Source organism: Rhinatrema bivittatum, chromosome 8 (assembly GCF_901001135.1).
Source record: "Rhinatrema bivittatum chromosome 8, aRhiBiv1.1, whole genome shotgun sequence".
Classification (NCBI taxonomy): domain Eukaryota; kingdom Metazoa; phylum Chordata; class Amphibia; order Gymnophiona; family Rhinatrematidae; genus Rhinatrema; species Rhinatrema bivittatum.
In genome coordinates, this window is record NC_042622.1 from 21,878,636 (window position 1) to 21,898,130 (window position 19,495).

A 19,495-nucleotide genomic window follows, 5' to 3' on the forward strand; every position below is an offset into this window, starting at 1 on the left:
CCCCCCCTCCCCATGTCCCCTAGTTCATTCATCTCCCTCCAGTAATCTAAACTTTAAAATCTGATATTCCTCCCTACCCAGGTCTACCCCCTCTCTTCTGGAACCCATGGCCAGTGCAAGGGTATTAGATGCTCTAGAAGATCTTTAAAGCCTCAGCCCACCCCCCAGCCCTCTACACACACTTAAAATAATACATTTATAATAAATTTTACATGAAATAGAACATTCAGAACCCAGACTTCTAAGGTGAAATATCACAGCAGCCTGTATACGGTATTATGTTTACATGCACTGCTGTGGCACCAACCACAAAACCCTGCAGAAATACCCGATTGGTATTAGGCCTACTGTAACACATGTCAGATGTGGGCTTCACCCTCAGAAAGCCAAGACTGAACAATGGCAATATTGTAAACCTCCTATACTAGATCAGCACTAACTGCCAGCATTCAAACAATAACAATCTTACCTATTAAAAAGTAATGCTGCAAATATTACACCAGGTCCTAAAATACCAATACACCTCCTATTCAGAAAACAGAACAAGCCAGGCTGCTATAGAAACCACACGCTGGAAGAATACCTCACTTTGATCACGTGTGCAGAACACAGACAGACCATCACCAAATACAGAACAAAAAAAAAGAGACCATAAAGTCTAAATAAAAATGTGCAGAAAAAAAGTGAGCTGGAAACTGCAACAAGCCAGACTCTGAATACAGTGCAACAATATAAAAATCCAATTGATTTTTTTAATTTCCCAAACACCAGTAAAATATTTCAAAGCAGCAATCACATCAAATAATTAAAACTAATAAGGATTTTAAAAACCCTTCCCACTCTCCATACCTGAGAAATTTCAATTTCCAGTCATCCTGAGATTGTTGTGGATTAGTGGGTGTGGGAAGGCACACAAACTTTCTCCTCTCTCTCATATATTCACACACGCTTACTTTCTCTCATACACATTCATGCTCACACACTCATGCATCCTCTCTCAGATGCACACATTCCCTCTTCTCCCACACACACACACACACTCCCTCTTACACACACTCTCATGCATTCCCCCCACACACGAACTACCTCTCTCACATGCTCCTCCTGTCTCAAACACACATACACACAGAAACATGCTCCCTCACACACATGGGCCTCACCTTCTCTTCCACTTACTCCCCCAGCAGCCTTGGGCCCACCTCTTCACTTTGGATCGCAAGGTGGTCTCCATTCCACTTTCGCTGCTGATGGGATGGGGGCCACCGGGCAACCCCCAGCCTCACTACCTCAGCTCTTCCTCCCCTTTCCTCACCATCTTGGCTTTCCCCCCTTGTTCCCTCCCTCCCTCTAGATACTCCCCCCCCTGTTCTCACACTGCCTCAGTTCTTTTCCCATCCCTGTCTCTCTAGATTCTTCTTCTTCTCACCCCTTAGTGAGTCACTTTCTCAGCTTTTTCCCCCTTCTTACTTTCTTTACTCATTAACTTTAGCTTTTCACCCTGTCCCTTCCTCTAGAGGCTCTTCTCACCCTCTTCCTCCCCTGCTCTTTCCTTCCCGCTTCTCACCCTTTCCTGTGCTTTTCTTCCTTTTCCTGCCTTCTTACCCAGTCACTCCCCATCTCTTTCCTTTTCCCAGGCTCTTCCTCCTTGTTAAAATGGAGCGGAGGCCGTGGGGCTACCTGGCAGAATCCAACCTGCCGGCAGCCATAGTTGAGAAAAGGCTCCAGGACACTCGCAGCATAGAAGAGCCTTTGGGAGGCTTGCCAGCTCAGATTTGGCAAGAATAGCCCTAACCCCGGCCTGATCCGATGTAGCAACACATGGATCTTCCTGTAAGAGTCGGCAGCAGCAGCAGCAGCAGCAATGTTTCAGTGACATCATCGCCTGCTGCCATGGGGCCAATCTCGCGAGCGGAGCAACAAGATTTTGCAGCTTCTAATGCGAGACTGGTCCTGCAACAATAAAAGATGGCTTCACTGAATCACTGCAGCCGCCAGCTCACACAGAGGATCCATGAGTAGAAACATTGGATTGGGCAGGGGTTCTCGGGATTGGATTACCCCTGCCTAATTCGTTGGCTAAATCTGAGCACGCAAGCAGCCCAGACCCTTTTCTCTACTTCGTGTTGTGTCCGTCGGTTCCTGACGCCCTCTCTCTTCCCTCCTCACCTCTTTGGCACCTCCCTCTTCATCCGCGGGAAGATTGGCTGCTGCGGCGTCTTCCTGCCGTGGTCCTCTGGAATCCCCGGACCGGCTCCATGCTGCGAACCGCCATGTTTACTGGAGGCCTAGGGGCGCACGGGCCTCGACTAAAGTACCAGCGATGGCACAAACCTCGGGGGTGTCCCCCGAAGATGACGTCACCCGTGATGGGTATTTAAGGTCTTAGAATTGACTAACACATCGAGTTAGCAAGGATAAGGAATGACAATAGATTTGGGTTTTGCTACCTAAGCTACTCTGCCTCCTCGGACTAACTAAGGGTACTCGCTCCTCGGGGGCCTCGCTCTCTCTCTTACTTTATAGATTGCAGTCTGGAACCGGTACTCGCTCCTCGAGGGCCCTTGTTCCCGGACTTCTTCGAATTCACTTCTGCCTGGAAGTCAGCACTGCCAACTACATCAGTGAGTTACCATCGCTCTCTCAGAGCTTTCCCTGGAACCAGGTACTCGCTCCTCGAGGGCCTATACATTCCAGCTCCTGGGCTTCTATGAGACATTGTGTGAGTGTTACCATCAAGGTTCTGTTCCTGAACGCTGCATACCCTGCCTACTATCTATATTCAGTTTCTCTACAGCTCAGCCTCCAGGGATCGCTGTTCCAGTATCTGAGGGACTACAGCCCAGCCGGGCATTCCAGCTCACTACTGCCACCTCTGGTGGTTCAATATACTGTCTAATAAAAGAACTAGTGTGTGTCTGTCTCCTAACTCTGAGCCTGACCAGTGGTCCCTCTCGGGGTCTTCCCCGGGGGCGTGGTCATCTGCCACTGGTCCAAGGATCCATCCACAACTCTCCTAAATACTACAGATTGCTAACTCCTATCTGATTGCTCCTCCCATCAGATAGTGGTTTCATTACAGGTTGCTAACTCCTCACGGAGAATCATTACACTTCGGTTGCTGGCAGGCTGGATTCTGCCAGGCAGCCCTGCGGCCTCTGCTCCATTTTGTATGCTGGTGTCCCCAGGCCACCGCCCCCTCGGAGCCGCCAATCTGTGCAAGTTCACAGCTTGCACAGTGGGTTGCACCGGCCTTGTGTGTGTGTGTGGAGAGAACTACTGAGTGTGAGACAATGCCTGAGTATGAATTTGTGATGGAGAGAGAATCACTGAATGTGAGAGTGCCTTTATTTTGTGAGAATGCCTATGTCTGTGAGAGCCACTGAGTGTGAGTGTGTGCCTCTTTTGTGTGAGAGAGTACCTGTGTGTGTGTGTGTGAGAGCCATGAGTGTGAGAGAATGCCTTTATGCATGTGAGGGGAAGAGAGCCTCTGAGTGTGAGAAAGTGCCTCTGTGTGTGTGAGGGACAGAGAGCCACTGCATGCAAAAGAGTGCTTCTGTATGAATGTATGTGTGTGTGTGTGAGAGGGAGAGAGAGTGAGTATGAGAGAATGCCAGTGTGTGTGCGTGAAAGAGAATGAACATGTGTGTTAATGTGTGTATGGGAAGAGAAAGAGGATAAAGTTTGTGAAACCTCTCCTCCCCTACTTCCCCAGGATTACTGGAAATCAAAAGTTCCCAGTTATGGAAAGCAGAGGATTTTTTTAAATCCCTATTAGTTTTAATTGTTGTATGTTATTTGATATGTCTGCTGTTTGAACATATTTTATTGATGTAATATTTGCAGTGATGCTTTTTCCTAGGTAGGGTGGTTGGGGTTTGAGTTCTGGGAGTAAGTGTTATTTTGATATGGAAGATTTGTCTCTTTAGGTAAACTGTATTCTTGGCAGGCTGTGAGAGCTTTCATTGGATTTGTAAGTATTATCGCAAAATACTGTACATGAGCTGTCTTTAGATGTGAATGTCTCTCACATCTGAAGAAACGGCTTATGAAGTTTTAAAAGCTTTTGTCCTATATTTTTAAGTAGCCTGGCTTGTTCTGTTTATCTAATAGGTGGCGTATTGGTGTTTTAGGGCCTGATGCAATATTTGCAGTGTTGCCTTTTTGTAGATAGGATTGTTACTGTTTGAGTGCCAGCAGTTAGTGCTGTTTTGGTATGGGAGATTTACTATGTTGTAATTGTTTATTCATGGCTTTCTAGGTCCAAGCCCACTCCTAACACATGTTACAAAAGGCCTAATGCCATATGGGTTCCAACTGCCTTTTGTATGTTGTGGAAAGGGGACAGAGGGAGCGAGATTCATGAAGACTTAGGGGGAGCAGTATGGGAGGGGAGAGGGGATAGAGGAAGCGAGACTGCTGAAGAATCTTGGGTGGGGGGATTGGAAGTGGAGAGGGGGGCTGAGGGAGTGAGACTGAATCTCCTATTATAAATGTCACTGCATGCCACTGAAGGGAATATAAAGCTGAACTAGAGATGGGGATGGCCAGACGGGATGGGTCGTAGGGTCGCTTCTATGTTTTCTAATTCTCTGTTTCTGTATCCCTTTCCCCGTTCATCCCAGCAATGGACGTGACAGTCCTTGACCAGAGGCCACAGAATGTGGTTCGCTCCCAATCTCACCTAACATGGTCTCAAAGTCTGGCTGCTGAGTGCCGCCACTGAGCAGCAGCTGAGGGTCGCTTCTCTAGGAGCCGTGCACGCTGCCTCTGTGGCATCCCCAGTCTTAGACTGGGGAGGGGGGGAGTGAAATCCAACCCATGTCCACTTGTCACAAAGCCCCCTGGCCAGTTCCTCTAAGTCTGAATTTGTCAGTTCTGTTTTTCATGGATGTTTTTTTTTATAGTTAGTGGGGGCCAATATTCACCTGCAGAGCAGCTAGTTACTTAACTGGGATATTCAGCGGCAGCGCTGCTGAATACACCCAGATATCTTAACTATATCCGGCTAACTTTAGGACAGGACTACGGCACAACCGTAGTCCTCCGCATAACTTATGCGGCTGACTTTGCTCTTCCCAGAAATGCCTCCCGCCCACCCCCGGTTATCCGTCTAAATGGCTTTTGAATATCGATCTCACAATCTTTCTGTTTCCAATTCATATTTTTTGCTTTTATCAGAAGTTCCAGTGCAACGATATTGTGCAAGTCTGTAAAAATACACCAGAAACTTTGCCAGGAGATTTTATACCAGTCAACACATTCTCTTGCATAACCAGAAATTGTTTAGGCTCATGTCTAGTGAAGTGCAGATAACATTAACCTGCTGTTTCACGTCTTTCCTATTTCATGACAACCTCTGCTTGTACAAATAGTTATTCTTAGTTGAGAGTTGAGTGCCACAAGAAACTTTCTGTTGTCTTAAGCTTTTTGCCAGTGTCCAGGGTGCTGAGAGTTTAACCCTAAATAGAGTGAGGAAGAGGCATTATCCTCTAGGGAGCAACCACAGTAGAATCATGAAAGTGTCTCTGAATTTTTTTTTATGTACAATACAAGAGATGTGTTTGTAGATTGTTCTTTCATTGATATCATAGAGCCAGATCCAAGCTAGAATCAGCCTACAATGAGTTAAAATAATGCACATGCTATGCTGAAGCAGTTTCTCCTGTTCTGTTTCCCATGGAGAATCAAGCCCATGGTGTGCAACTGCCTGAACGTGAGACCCAAGATATTAGGAAGGCAAGGTGCAGGAAGAGGATCTGCCAGCATTAGCTCCCTTGGCTCTGCCCATAGACATGATCAGGAAGGCTTATTCACCCAAACAGCAAATATGTGTGCATTTTTATTCAATTATAGTAGGTCTCAGACATGAATATGTACTCTAGCTTGAGGATGGGGTAAGGCCAGACTGGAGAGAGTTGCTGTAGCCCATTACTTCCAACAGGATCAATTTTGAAACGTTAAACGTGGGCAGGGGGAGGGAGAGTGGGCAGGGAGTGTAGTGAACCTAGATTGAGCAAATTATTTTACTCTCTTATTGTGTTGTGAACTCTCTCACATAAGAACATTCTCTATAAAAAAAAAAAAAACCCACTGCCTAGAGTTCTCCATGGCCAAGCTGCTTTTAAAGTGCTAGTACTGTTTTTCTTGCAGGTGATAGAGGTGCTTGTCATTAAAAAAAACACCTTATCCAACGCTTTCCACTATATTAGCCTACACAACATTCACATCATCTTTCTTATCCTAGTTTGACTATATTTTGTTTGTAATCAAACTTTTCACCCTCTCTTTTACATACATTCTGTCAAACTTTGTTTGTGAAGCAGCAGTTACAACCCTAAACAGCAGCAGTACAACAGCAGCACTGGGTTTCAAGGCGGCTGGATGAACCTGAATGGAGGGACTGTGGTGAAACATTAGATTCAAAGTTGAAGATGAGAAGACCTGAAATGGTCTACCAGTAATATCATGTTTTTATCTTAGTTTTATTTTGTTTCATTGTTTATTTTGTTATTTTACACTTATTCATTTATTTTGCTCTGTGTTAATTTTACTTTGCTGTTCATTCATGTTTTTACCATACATCGCATTGATTTAGTACTTAATAAATGAACTAAACTAAGTGGTAGACAACAGCACTTTTAGTGGGTTTTTGGGCTTCCTTGGGATGGACATGGAGGGTGATGGGGGGGGATAAAGGTTGAAAGGTCAGGTATAAGACAAGATGACGGGTAGAGTTTGTTGTTGGGTTGCATGTGGGAATTTATATGATCATCTACCGAAAGTGAAAGAATCTTAGCTGAGCGAACTACATGGATTAATTTGGTCTTTACTATCATCTATAATAAGGTCAATACTGAAAAGCCTACAGTGTGGGTAAAGATAGTAATGTAAATGCACCCAACTACTTTTATCCGGAGATTCAGTGGAACGTTTCTTCCTAAAAGTGCCACTGAATATCTGGCTAAATCTATCTGCACTAATTCTGTGTAGGAAAATCTGGGACAACCATTTGTGGGGATGGAGTTGTCCTGCACAAATTTAGCTGGGGTAGCAATGAATATCACTCTACCTGGCTACATTATAAAAGTTTTCCCCAAACTGGTTCCTTTCTTATCTGTCTACATTTGTGCAAGTAGTGGTTTTAGCTGCTAAACATTTAGCTGGATAAAGGGGAATTCTGAACAGGCAAGATTTACCCTGCTAAAAGCTGATTTTATCCAGGTAAATCTTTTAATATCAACCTCTGTGTTACTATATTACTATACGCCCACACTTCCTTTATATATACTTTCTCTCTCTCTCTCTATGAAAACCTTTATTTGCATGACAAACTCTTGACTAGAACATGCAAAATATGTCCACAGCACTGTGGATTCTCAGGACAGTAGGCAGATCACAAGACGCACAGGGGTTGATATTCAAAAGCCATTTAGCCAGATAAGTCAGGGGCTTTCCAGGGGCAGGCGAGAGGCATTTCAGGGAGGAGCGAAGTTAGAGTTAGCTGGTTAACTTGTGCGACTAACTCTGATCCTCCTTCTAAAGTTAGCTGGATAAACATATCCTGCTAGCCGGGCACAGTCAGTGTCGCAACTGTGCTGCTAAATATATGCTACTCCTTAGCCACAATAGTTTATCTGGCTAACTAGCCAAACCGCTCAGCAGCAGAATATTCTCCCCAGAAGTACTAGCAAAATAGTTGGCTAGATTAGCTGCAGGCCTCAGTCTTGCCGAGTACTGATAGCACTGCATAGCGATGTTAACTACAGATCATATTTCTATCAAATAACACATATTTCACTCATAAGCCTCCTTAACGTAGCATATGGAATACCTCCACTCGCAGCTCCGCACTGGGATCTTCTGACACACAGGGAGGGTAGTTTTCAGCATCCCTCACAGGGATAAATTTGATTGTGCAAGGCACGTGCAGACTTTAGGATGAATTTTTCAACGCTGACTTATGTGCACGTCTGCTTGGAAAACTCCCGGACGCTGGCGTGGAACCAATGCCGACGAGCACGCATACGTTTACGCCCGCTGCTCGATAGATTTGCACGCACATCATTGAAAACCAAAATTACGTGTACAATGGTTCCCCAGCTCTGCCCCCAGCTCTGCATGCCTTTTCCTACTGCCAAACCAACTTAATGCGCATACTTTTATGCGCCCTGTGCCCTGACTGATTTTCAGGACAAGGCTGCTTTGGAAATGGAGCTCAAAAATGAGTAAACCACCCAGAAATTGACACCACATTCTAAAAGTGCAACCAGAGTAAAGCGTATGGTATTTAGCTAACAAAAAGGTCTCTTTCCTGCTGTCTGGCTGGCAGGATGGCGAGGGGGCTTCTTGGCGTAACTGGAACTACCCCCTCCTTCCTCAGCCACTGCCGCCGCCGCTGCTGTGGTTTGGTGACCGATCGGTTTGTCTGGCTGCTGCTCCAGTTCCTGAAGCTACTGCGCTTCATCGAGTGGCTGAGAAAGATGAGAATCATACATACCTAAACCCTTCCTTACACGGTGTATTTTTATTCCATTGTCTCGGTTTATAGATTATGCTGTTTGGTTACTTCTAGCAACATTATCACTTTTCATTCTAATGGCAGTCGCACCGTTGGCTAATTCACGAGGCATTCTGCAGCTTGCAGATGTCAGACCATGGTATCCCAGCAGAAGGAGAGTGGAGAATGAACCTTCCAGTTTGTTGATAACTTGATTTGTTGTTTGGGAAGGAATTTGTCCTACTTAATGAACAGTGAGGCCAATAAGTAAGTGAACGTAAAGCAAACTATATAGTGAAGATGAGACTATATTTTTGGATTTTTACAATATGTCAGGCTTTAAAATAATATTGACCATTCTCTGTGGAGAAGAGTTTTCGGTTTCTCACTCTTAGTTCAAGTTGACATCATGGCGGAAGCATGCTCAGTGCACATCCTACCCCCAATTCCAGCTGTTGGTGATATCGGAAGAGCACCTCTGCATATCTGTAAAGAGGTCATGCATATTGTAATATGATTGGGGTTACCTACATATCCGAATGAAGAGGGTTTATACAGTTCATACAGTACACAGGACCTCCAACCTGCAATTCTTTTTAGCTCTTTTCATCTCATATTTATTTTAAAATATTTGTTACCTACTTATTTTAACAAATTTCTAAGGAAGTTTTAATAACATAATATAATAAAAGAGAACATCAGTCCCACATACAATCATCATATAAGCCATGAAAATAAAAATAAAAATATCTAAAACTTATACAAAGCAGGCTTTGGGGCTGATTTAATGCATCCTTCTATCTGTCCTTCCATCCAGAGGCATAATAACGTCTGCAAATATTCAAAGATTGGGTGGGTCCGATCTTGGGGGGGGATCTGTTTCAAATGACCGGGATCTGGTAAGGGTGAAGTCATTGTCAATAGGGCCGACATTGAAAAGTGCTAGAAAATCCAGGCATAAACATGGGTTTTCACTTCCTTCCTTCTTTAAACAAAGGATGCAATTATCTTTATTTGCAGTAGGTGGTGAATAAGTTTTGGCTATACATTTTCCTACGTCTTGAATTTGGACTCATTGAGTCATTAGTCCGTATAGAAGCTGCCTTGCTTTGTATTTGTAGGGTTGCAGTTTATCAGTATTTAGCGTGGGCCCTAAGTTTATGAAGAGTTTTCTTCCTGTATAAACATGACGGGAGACATCGCTCTGTAAACTTGGCCTGCATATCTGAACCACGCTGGACATGATGTTTGCTCTTCCATGCTCCCTTTGCATGCAAATGCTCCGGAGCGAAAGAGGCCATGCAGAACGCATGTCAAGCTCCGTTCCGGCTCACTGCCAGGGAACCTTCCAGTTTCTGAGGATGCTGTGGCCGGCCCTAATCACTGATGTGGCATGAGTGCACTTACTGCTGTGCTTCCAAAAAGATGTGGTGTGCCGACCATTAACCCGGAGAGCAGGAGATCCAGTTTTTTTCTTGTTTTCATTTGCAAACCACTTAACCACATGAGCCCTGTGTGTAGCTGAACGGCAGAGAGCCAAGTTCAGGGCTGGCAGCTTGAAATCTGTGCAGAGTAGAAGCAGAGCTCTTTTCTTGTTCTGATGGAGTCAATAACTGCAAGCATGCGATGTAGGAAACCGGCGCAGACACTTTCTGTGTTAGACCTGGTGTGCAATGCATACATGGAAAAGATTTTGATTGAATTAAATGAATGGGTAAGGCAAGCTGGGCGGTCACCCAAGGCACCATAAGACAAGGGGTGCCTCAGGCTCTTCAAGCATTGCCTGTTGGACTGGTCAGCCAGTGGGATGGACAGTAGGGGTGATCATAGGTGCCCAGTATTAGGCAAGGCTTGAAGAGGCTAAACCTCACCAAAGCCTGGTGGGTTGGTTTTTGCTCCATGCCCCACCTTCTCATGCATTCAGCTGGCAAGAGCGACACATCGTCCATACTGGGCAGGTCTTGCAATAGGAGCCCAGGAGAATCCATTATAGAATCTTGAATATGGAATGATGAGATTGGCCCCATAAGGCAGAAAAAGCCGCTGCAATATTAAATGCTGCTCCTGACGGTCACCGGGGGACCAGAAGAAGAACTGGGAAGATAGCTGTTAAGAGGGGAGAGGAGGAAATTGAAAGTACTGGGAATCAGGGGCACAGAACAGAAGACCTAATCACATAGGGTAAGGGAAAAGAGATTATACATGGGGTGATAGTGGCAGGGAGAGATTACATGGGGTGGTGGGGGGAGAAAAGGGGGAGAGAGAATGGGGGCATGAAGGAGAGAAGATGTAGTGTAGATAGATAGATAGATAGGACCCAGGGTGGGAGGAAAGGGAGAGGGAGAAGACTGGAGAATGAAGAGGACTGGGACTGATGGAACAGAGAGGGAGAGAGGCCCACATCTGGGTAGAAGGAAGAAACAGTGTACAGGGATCAGAGGTGAGGCAGACCATGTTTGGAGAGGAAGAGGGAGCAAAGAGAAAGAGACGTGAGGGAGGAAGCTGGAGAAAGGATTAGGTATGAGAGGATGAAGGGGGAGAGAGGGACCTGAAATGGCAGAAAAAGGGACTGGAGCCAGGGGAGAGTTTGAGAAACGGGCAAGGAACTTGAGTTGGTGAGGGGACGAGGCAGAAGAAAGTAGATGAGGGCTGGGGATGGGATGAGTATAGAGGGTGGAAACAGGGGACTAGAGAGTGGGTAAAAGAGGGAGACAGGAGTTGTGAAGGAATGAGAGTAGGAGAAATGGGGAGGAAATTAGAAAGAGGGGAAGAAGGGCTAGGAAAGGGGTGAAGTTAGGAGATATAAAGAAGATAGGAAAAGAAGGAGATTGAGAGGGATAGGAAGGACAATGAGGTTAAGATAGAGAAGTAGGATGGAGATAAGTGTGGGAAGGTGCAAAACAACAAAAGATGTAGAGAAATGGCAAGGAGAGAACTGGGTATAGGAAAGCTTAAAGGGGGAGAACTGGAAAGAGAGCTTCAGGAGATTACAGGAGGCTGCAGTTGATGGAGGAGTAAGAACAACAGAGCAGATATATCTAGATTAGTGAGAAGGAGAAATGGGGGCTGAGAGGGAGAGTTAGGGAGTTTTAAATCTGGGGCATCAAGGGTGAAATATAGGAATGAGTGAACAGAGAGGCAGAGAAATTAGATGAAAGGAAAAGAGCAATGCAAAATGTAGGGGTGGAAGGCGAGGGAAGAAATGGAAAGGAAACCCTGGAAAAGAGGATGGCACTGAAAGCATTAAAAAAGACCAAGATCAATGTGATTAGCAAAAATAAAATGCCAAGATAACAAAGATAGAAGACATTTTAGTTAGGTTTAGTGATCTGAATATGTCAGCTTTGGCCAATGTGCATCTCTAGTGTTGCACTATATACAGAGTCTGACTTCTAGAGGTTTCCTCTTTCATTTTTGTCTATGTTTTCAATTTCTAATTTGTGTTCTCATATTAAGGTACATTTTTAAAGAGCCATGTGGGCGTCCATGAGAGCGCAGTTCCCGGCGCGCACACATGGATGTGCCAATTTTATAACATGCATGCGTCGACGTGTGCATGTTATAAAATTGGCTACCCGCGTGCACACACGCACCTGATTTTTATATCGGCACACGCATGTGCGCACGAGTGCCGACTCTTGCATGCAAGGGGGGGGGAGATTTTGTAGGAAGCGCACGGCCATGTGATCGGGCCGTTCCCTAGCTCCTTCCCAGTCCAATAAAGAAGCAGACTGGGAAGGAACTTACTAAAACCCCTACCTACCCTGCCTGCCTTTTCCCCTCCCCTCTCTGACCCCTAAAACTCGCCTAACTACCCTTTTTTTTTTGTTTCTCAACTTACCTGGTCTAAGGCGCGGCAATAAGTTGTGTGCGCTGGCGCGTGCTTAGGTGCTGTCCCGGTCTGCCCACGTCCTGCCCACACCCCGTCCAGACCCCACCCCGGCCCTCCCCTGGCCCGCCCCTTTAAAAACCAAAATGTGTGTGTATCCGGGAGATACAGGCGTCGCTGCGAGCATTTGAAAATTCGCCTGATTGTGTACTAGGTGAGGGTCTGTCTATGCTCTGCATGTGTCAGAGGTGAGGTGTTTTACTGGTGTTTAGTTTCTGTGTAGGGATATGAAGCATTTTGGCTTATTCTGTTTTCCCAGTAGGAAGTATAGTGGTGTTCTAAGGCCTGATATAATATTTGCAGTGCTGCCTTTCATAGGTAAGATTTTTGCAGTTTGAGTCCTAGGAGTTAGGGCTGCTTTGGTATGCAAGTTTGCTATATAAGTTTGGAATGCGTTTATTGGGATCTGTGTTATTTCCAGAGTGCCTGGTAAAGGAAAATTTGAGTTGTTTTTGCTAAGACGACTCCAGAATTCATATACCTTGTACAATGAGGGAATGCCTAGAGGGATGAGGGAAAGGGAGAGAGAATACTTAGAGGGAAGGAAAGTGGTGGGGGAGGTGGAAGAATGGGGAGACAGAACCTAGAGGGAAGGAAAGTGAAGGGGGGGGGGGGAGGAAGAATGCCTGGAGAGAAGGGGAAGAAGGAGGAGGGAATGCTTGAAGGAAGAGGTGGGGGAAGAGGGGCAAAGTGCCTGGAGAGGGGGGGAGAAGAACGTGTGAATGTCTGAAGGAGAGAGAGAATGCTGAGAGGGAAGGAGAGACGGGGGGGGGGGGGGGGGGGGGGGGGGGAGAGAGGAGATAATGGATGCAGGAAGGGAGAATGAAGGGAGGAGGAGGTGGGGCACTATTTGCCCGAGAGCTTGCCCTAAATTTGTTATTCTTCAAACGTGGTGACTCTTTTCAGAGGTGCACAAGGAATCATTCTCCTTGAGTATTTATTTATTTATTTATTTGAGGAGTTTTATATACCGTTATTCGGAAAAGCCATCATAACGGTTTACATAGTGCACAGGATTTTTTAACATGGAGGTTTTGAGATATCATAGCATATTGCAATTACAGTAATAAACATAACCTAACAAGTCTCTGAAGAAATATAAGGTTGGATGTGGAGGGAGGTAAGTTTGGTTGAGAATTAGGGTTATAAGTTCATTTGAGAGTTGGTATGAGCAGATGATTGGGGGTCCGTGAAGAATTTGCGAAACAGTAAAGTTTTTAGGTCTTTTTTGAAGGTTTTTATATTGTGTTGAGGTCTTCAGGTCTTCAGGTCTTCAGGTAGAGTGTTCCAAAGATTGGGGGAGGCGATGGAGAAGGCTCTCTCTCTTCTTGTTGTTAGATGAGCATCTTTGATAGTGGGGATTAATAAGTAGTTTGAGTTATTGGACCGTAGGTTTCTTGAGGAGTTTTGAAGAGTTATGTTAAGGGTGTTAAGTCCTTGATGATCATTGTTAAGGACTTTATGGATGATAGTCATGGATTTGTAGGCGATTCGTGCAGTAATCGGGAGCCAGTGAAGAGAGGACAAGATGGGTGTAATATGGTCATTTCTTTTTGTTCCAGTTAGGACTCTGGCAGCAGAGTTTTGAAGTATTTGTAGTGGTTTGAGGGATGAAAAGGGTATACCCTTTTGTAGGGAGTTACAATAGTCGAAGGTGGAGAAGATAAGTATTTGAAGTACGGTTCTGAAATCATCAGTGTTGAGAAATGGTTTTAAATGTCTTAGGGTTAGTAGTCAGTGGTAACCTTCTTTGGTTTTGTTTGATATGTGGTTCTTAAATGACAGATCTTTGTCGATGATAATTCCGAGGTTCCTGGTGTGGGAGGTAGGAATTATAGTTGTCATGTGTTTGTCAGGAACTATAAGGGGTGGAGGAGCAGGATTCTGTTTTTTGTCCATCAGTATAATTTCGGTTTTGTCAAAATTGATTATGAGTTTTAGGGAATTTAGAAGTTGTTTGATAGAGATTAGTAGATCTGAGGTTTTCCTGTAGGTGTCTTCAATTGATTTTTTTATGGGGATCAAAAGTTGTATGTCATCAGCATATAGGAAATGTGTTATTTTGTTTTTTTGGAGAAGTTGGCATAGGGGAAGAAGGTATATGTTGAAAGGGTGGCAGACAATGCTGATCCTTGGGGGACGCCAGTGTTGAGGTTGATCAATTTTGATGTGTTATTGTTGATTATTACTTGGGATGCGCGCAGAAATTCTGCGCAGAAGTAAAATGTGCACAAATATGCGCGGTCAAGGCCCTATGTAATAGACTGTGCAGAAACCCGCATTAATGTGGTGACCCGCGAGTGATTCACGGGGCGAAAGCCTTCCCCTTTTATAAAACAGTGAAGAGGTTAGTGGCTCTGGAGTGGCACTGAAGGTGGGTAGAGCAATGTCTACCCCCTTCATGTTCCATGTCTGATCGCGTGGCGGATGCCGGTAAGCACAGGAAATGCAGCAGAGAGTTCTTCAGCCAACCCGCAAAAGGTACCACAGCATCCGGAGAAAGCGAAGGTAATCCAGGATTACCCCAGAGCCGCACGGACACACAGCCACACTAGTGCCAGCAATGGAGTAAACCGGCCTCCCAACACGAGCTTTACCTTAACTCCGGCCCTGACCCAGGTGCTAAAAAACACGCGGCTCCCTGATTAGTCCATGAATAGTTAATTGCCTCCTTTGCATGCCATTTGCATGCACTTGCGCAAAACCAGCCGCGGGTTTTTAAGCAGGTTTATGCGCACATTTTTCCGGCGCTGACCACGATATTACATACATGTGTAAGACCAGCGAGGGGAAAACTTCATGCAAGTACATGCAAAAACCCGCAGCAGCTTTAGCACAGCTTATTACATCTGCCCCACAGAAACATGACGGCAGAAAAAGACCATATGGCCCATCCAGCCTGCCCATCCGTCCAACTAATTTAGCTTTATAATTCTCATCACTTCCCTAGAGATTCCCTGTAATTATCCCATGCTTTCTTGAATACAGATACTGTTTTTTTCTCCACCACCCCTCACTGGGTGGCTGATCCATGCATCCACCACCCTCTCTGTAAAAAAATATTTCCTAAGATTAATCCTTAATCTACCCCCTTTAACTCCCATCACATTAGCCTTTGTTCTAGATCCTCCTTCCATTGAAAAAGGCTCACTTCCTGTGCATGGAAACTTTTGAGACATTTCAATGTCTCTATCATATCTCCCTACGTCATCTTTTCCTCTAGGGTGCACATGTTTAGATCTTTAAGTCTCTCCCCATATGCTTTAGAAGGAAGACCACTGACCATTTTAGTAGCCTCCCTCTGGAGCGACTCCATCCTGTTTATATCCTTTTGAAGGTGCGGTCTCCAGAATTGTACACAGTTTTCCAAGTGAGGTCTCACCAAGGACCTATACAGGGGCAATATCACCTCCCTTTCTCTGCTGACCATTCCTCTCCCTATGCAGCCAAGCATCTTTCTGGCTTTTATCATCACTTTATCCATCTGTTTGGCCACCTTAATATCATCAGATTCAATCACCCCCAGATCCCACTCTTCCTTTTTGCTTAGAAGAATTTCACCTCCAATACTGTATCTGACCTTATTAATTCATGTTACAGTTCTTAGGGAAAAAGATATCTCAGTCCTGCATTTGGATCAAGGCCCGCCTAATACCCAGTACCTCAGCAGGCAGGCAACACCTGCTCCCGCTGACATTCCTCCCAGCACCATACTGAGAATAGTACAGGGCATCTTTGGATAAGAAGCTTCCTGTTGCATTTGCAGTGTGTTAGATGTCATGGTTAAGGCATTGACTTATCAGCTCCCCTCCCTTCATCTAACAGTGCTTAAGACCACCATACCAGCAAACGTAACCAATCATTAAAATTGTCCATTGACCCTGAAGACTGTAGGGTGGCAATTGTAAGACCAATAATTTAAAAAGGCTCCATGGGAGATCCGGAAAACTATAGACTGATGAGCCTGACTTCAGTGCCAGGAAAAAAATCATAGAAACTGTTATAAAGAATAAAATCACAAAACATTTAGAAAGACAAGGTTTAATGGGTCACAGTCAGCATGGATTTACCCAAGGGAAGTTTTGCCTCACAAATCTCCTACATTTTTTTGAAGAGGTGAATAAATATGTGGACAAAGGTGAACCGGTGGATGTGGTGTTCGACAAAGTCCCTCATGAGAGGCTTCTAAAAAGCCACAGCATAAGAGGCAATGTCCTTTTGTGGATTGCAAACTGGTTAAAAGACAGGAAACAGAGAGTAGGATTAAATGGTCAATTTTCTCAGTGGAAAAGGGTAAACAGTGGAGTGCCTCAGGGATCTGTACTTGGACCGGTGCTTTTCAATATATATATACATGATCTGGAAAGGAATACGAAGAGTGAGGTTATCAAATTTGCAGATGATACAAAATTATTCAGAGTAGTTGAATCACAAGCGGATTGTGATACATTACAGGAAGACCTTGTGAGACTGAACAATTGGGCATCTAAATGGCAGATGAAATTTAATGTGGACAAGTGCAAAGTGTTGCATATAGGGAAAAATAACCCATGCTATAGTTACACGATGTTGGGTTCCATATTAGGTGCTTCAACCAAAGAAAGAGATCTAGGCGTCATAGTGGATAACACATTGAAATCGTCGGTTCAGTGTGCTGCGGCAGTCAAAAAAACAAACAGAATGTTAGGAATTATTAGAAAGGGAATGGTTAATAAAACGGAAAATGTCATAATGTTCTGGTCGCCGCATCTCAAAAAAGATATAGGTGCATTGGAGAAAGTACAGAATAGGGCAATCAAAATGATAAAGGGGATGGAACGGCTCCCCTGTCATGAAAGGCTGAAGAGGTTAGGGCTGTTCAGCTTGGAGAAGAGACGGCTGAGGGGGAGATATGATAGAGGTCTACAAAAAGGACTTTATATTTGTTTACTGCATCCCCGACCCCTCCCTGTTCCATGTATTTTCCCACCTTAGACCTAGATTTATCAAAATGCGGTAAGTATCGCATGCAATAGCAAAAAGGGTGTGGTTTGGTGGTCTCATGAGGCAAGATGGCGGCATAGGCAGGACGCTGATCTCTAGCTGCCCGATTTTTTTTTTCCTTTTTTACTTGTTGCATCAAAGTTATGCCTTCGAAAAGGAAAGGTAAAGTAAGGATTTTTCCACCGGAATCCTCACCACCTCTGGGGCAACTTGACATCTTGCGATATATGCGCCAGCTGGATTTCGACGAGGGAGCCGGAGACTCCGATGTGAGCCCCTGCGGGGGAGAGCGGGGAGCTCCTGCGGATGAGGCGTCTCTCAGTCCCGATGCCAGACCGCCTCCGGCGCAGCGTGACCCCGACCGAGTCACTCCCCAGTCGCAGGTCGATGATGCGGCCGGTGCGACGGGGGGGGGGGGGGGGGGGGGGTGGAAACTGACCCGGAACAGACGCTGAGTGTGGGGGAGCCCGCCCGAGAAGGCAGCAGTGCGATCGGTGCAGGAACCTGGAGGAATCCAGAGCTGGTGGCCTGCCTTGGAGGGGGAAAGGAGGAGGCATTACCAGATGGAGCCTTAATGAGAACACCACCCGGCGTCGATGGTGAGTCCCCAATTTCAATATCTAGACCGGAGGTATTGACGCTTGAGTCACTGTGGGATTTAATGGCTGGTCAAGGACAAGCTATGAAAAGACTTGAGAATAAAATGGACTCTCTAAATTACAACTTCCAACAAAGAATACTTGAACTCCAACTACAAGCCACTGAGACCACAAACAAAGTTTCAGAGGCTGAAAGCAAAATTCAGTCTCTTCAGGCTGTAAATGCAGCGGTCGTGAGAGAACAGATGGCTTGTTCTAGACGCTTAGAAGTCTTAGAGAACATAAGGCATTTGAACTTACGTTTTTTGAATTTCCCTAAAGTAGCTGGAGAAATTCCTTTTCTGGCATTAAAGAGACTCTTTAGGGAAGGTCTGGGATATACAGATGAAAATATGCCGTCAATCAATTTTTGCAAGTTTCTGAATAACAGACCTTCCACTACAGGGACTGCTTCTGCTCCAGCTATCCCGATGAATTTGACCAGCTTCTTAGAAAATTCCGAAACGGATGTACTAGAAAGAAGTACATTACTTGTGGCGTTTATAACTGTGCAAGACCTAAATGGAGTTATACGAAATTACTTTAGAAAATGTCCTCTATTATTTTATGGTCAAGCCATAAGAATATATCCAGATCTAGCACAAATCACACAAATTAGAAGGAGAGAATTTCTATCCTTAAGGCAGGATGTTGTATCTCTAGGCTATACCTTTATACTTCGTTATCCTTGCAGGTGTACTTTAAGGAAGGGAGATGAATGCTTTAGTTTCTTTCAAGTAGATCAGCTTCGTCAGTTCATAGAGGCCCGTAGACCAATTACATCTTCCCCAGCTGACTAATAAGGGACATTGTAAAGTTATGATTCCAGTTAGTCCTATGTTAATGCTATGATGCATTATTAATTCTTAAATTTCTCTCACTTTGTTTTCTTTGCCTCCTTGAGCATTAGGGGATTGCTATGTAATATAAAATAGAATTGTTAAAAGGTAGTAATTACGTTGGAGTTACTTTTTTAACTTTGAGTTCCAAGAGAAGAAACTGGATTTTCAATTTGTTTCATGTATGGAAATTATTCTTATTTTTGAATTTATTTACCTGATATTCAGAAATCTGTAATTACACCTATTATAATTTCCTTTGCTGTAAGTGAAAAATGATAAATAAAGAATTTTTTTTTAAAAAAAGGGTGTGGTTTATGCAAATATTCAGTTTATTGCACTTTGTGCTAAATACCTTATCAAATTATGATAACATCATCAGACTTACTGTGAGAGAGAGAGTGAGCACACCTGGCCATAATGTCATCTCCCTAGATAGGTATTTGTATCCCTATGGTAGGCCCACCTAGTAACTCGAGGTGAGGTTTAGGTATTAGTGTAGGGGGTTAGGGGCCACTTTGACATTCAAAGTGAGACGTACAAACAGAACAGTGGTCTCTTGTGAAGATTTGATGACCTTCGGAGTGAGGAAACTCACTCAAAGTTGAGATTTAGGCAATGTTCTCTCCACTTAGCTTGATGTTACCCA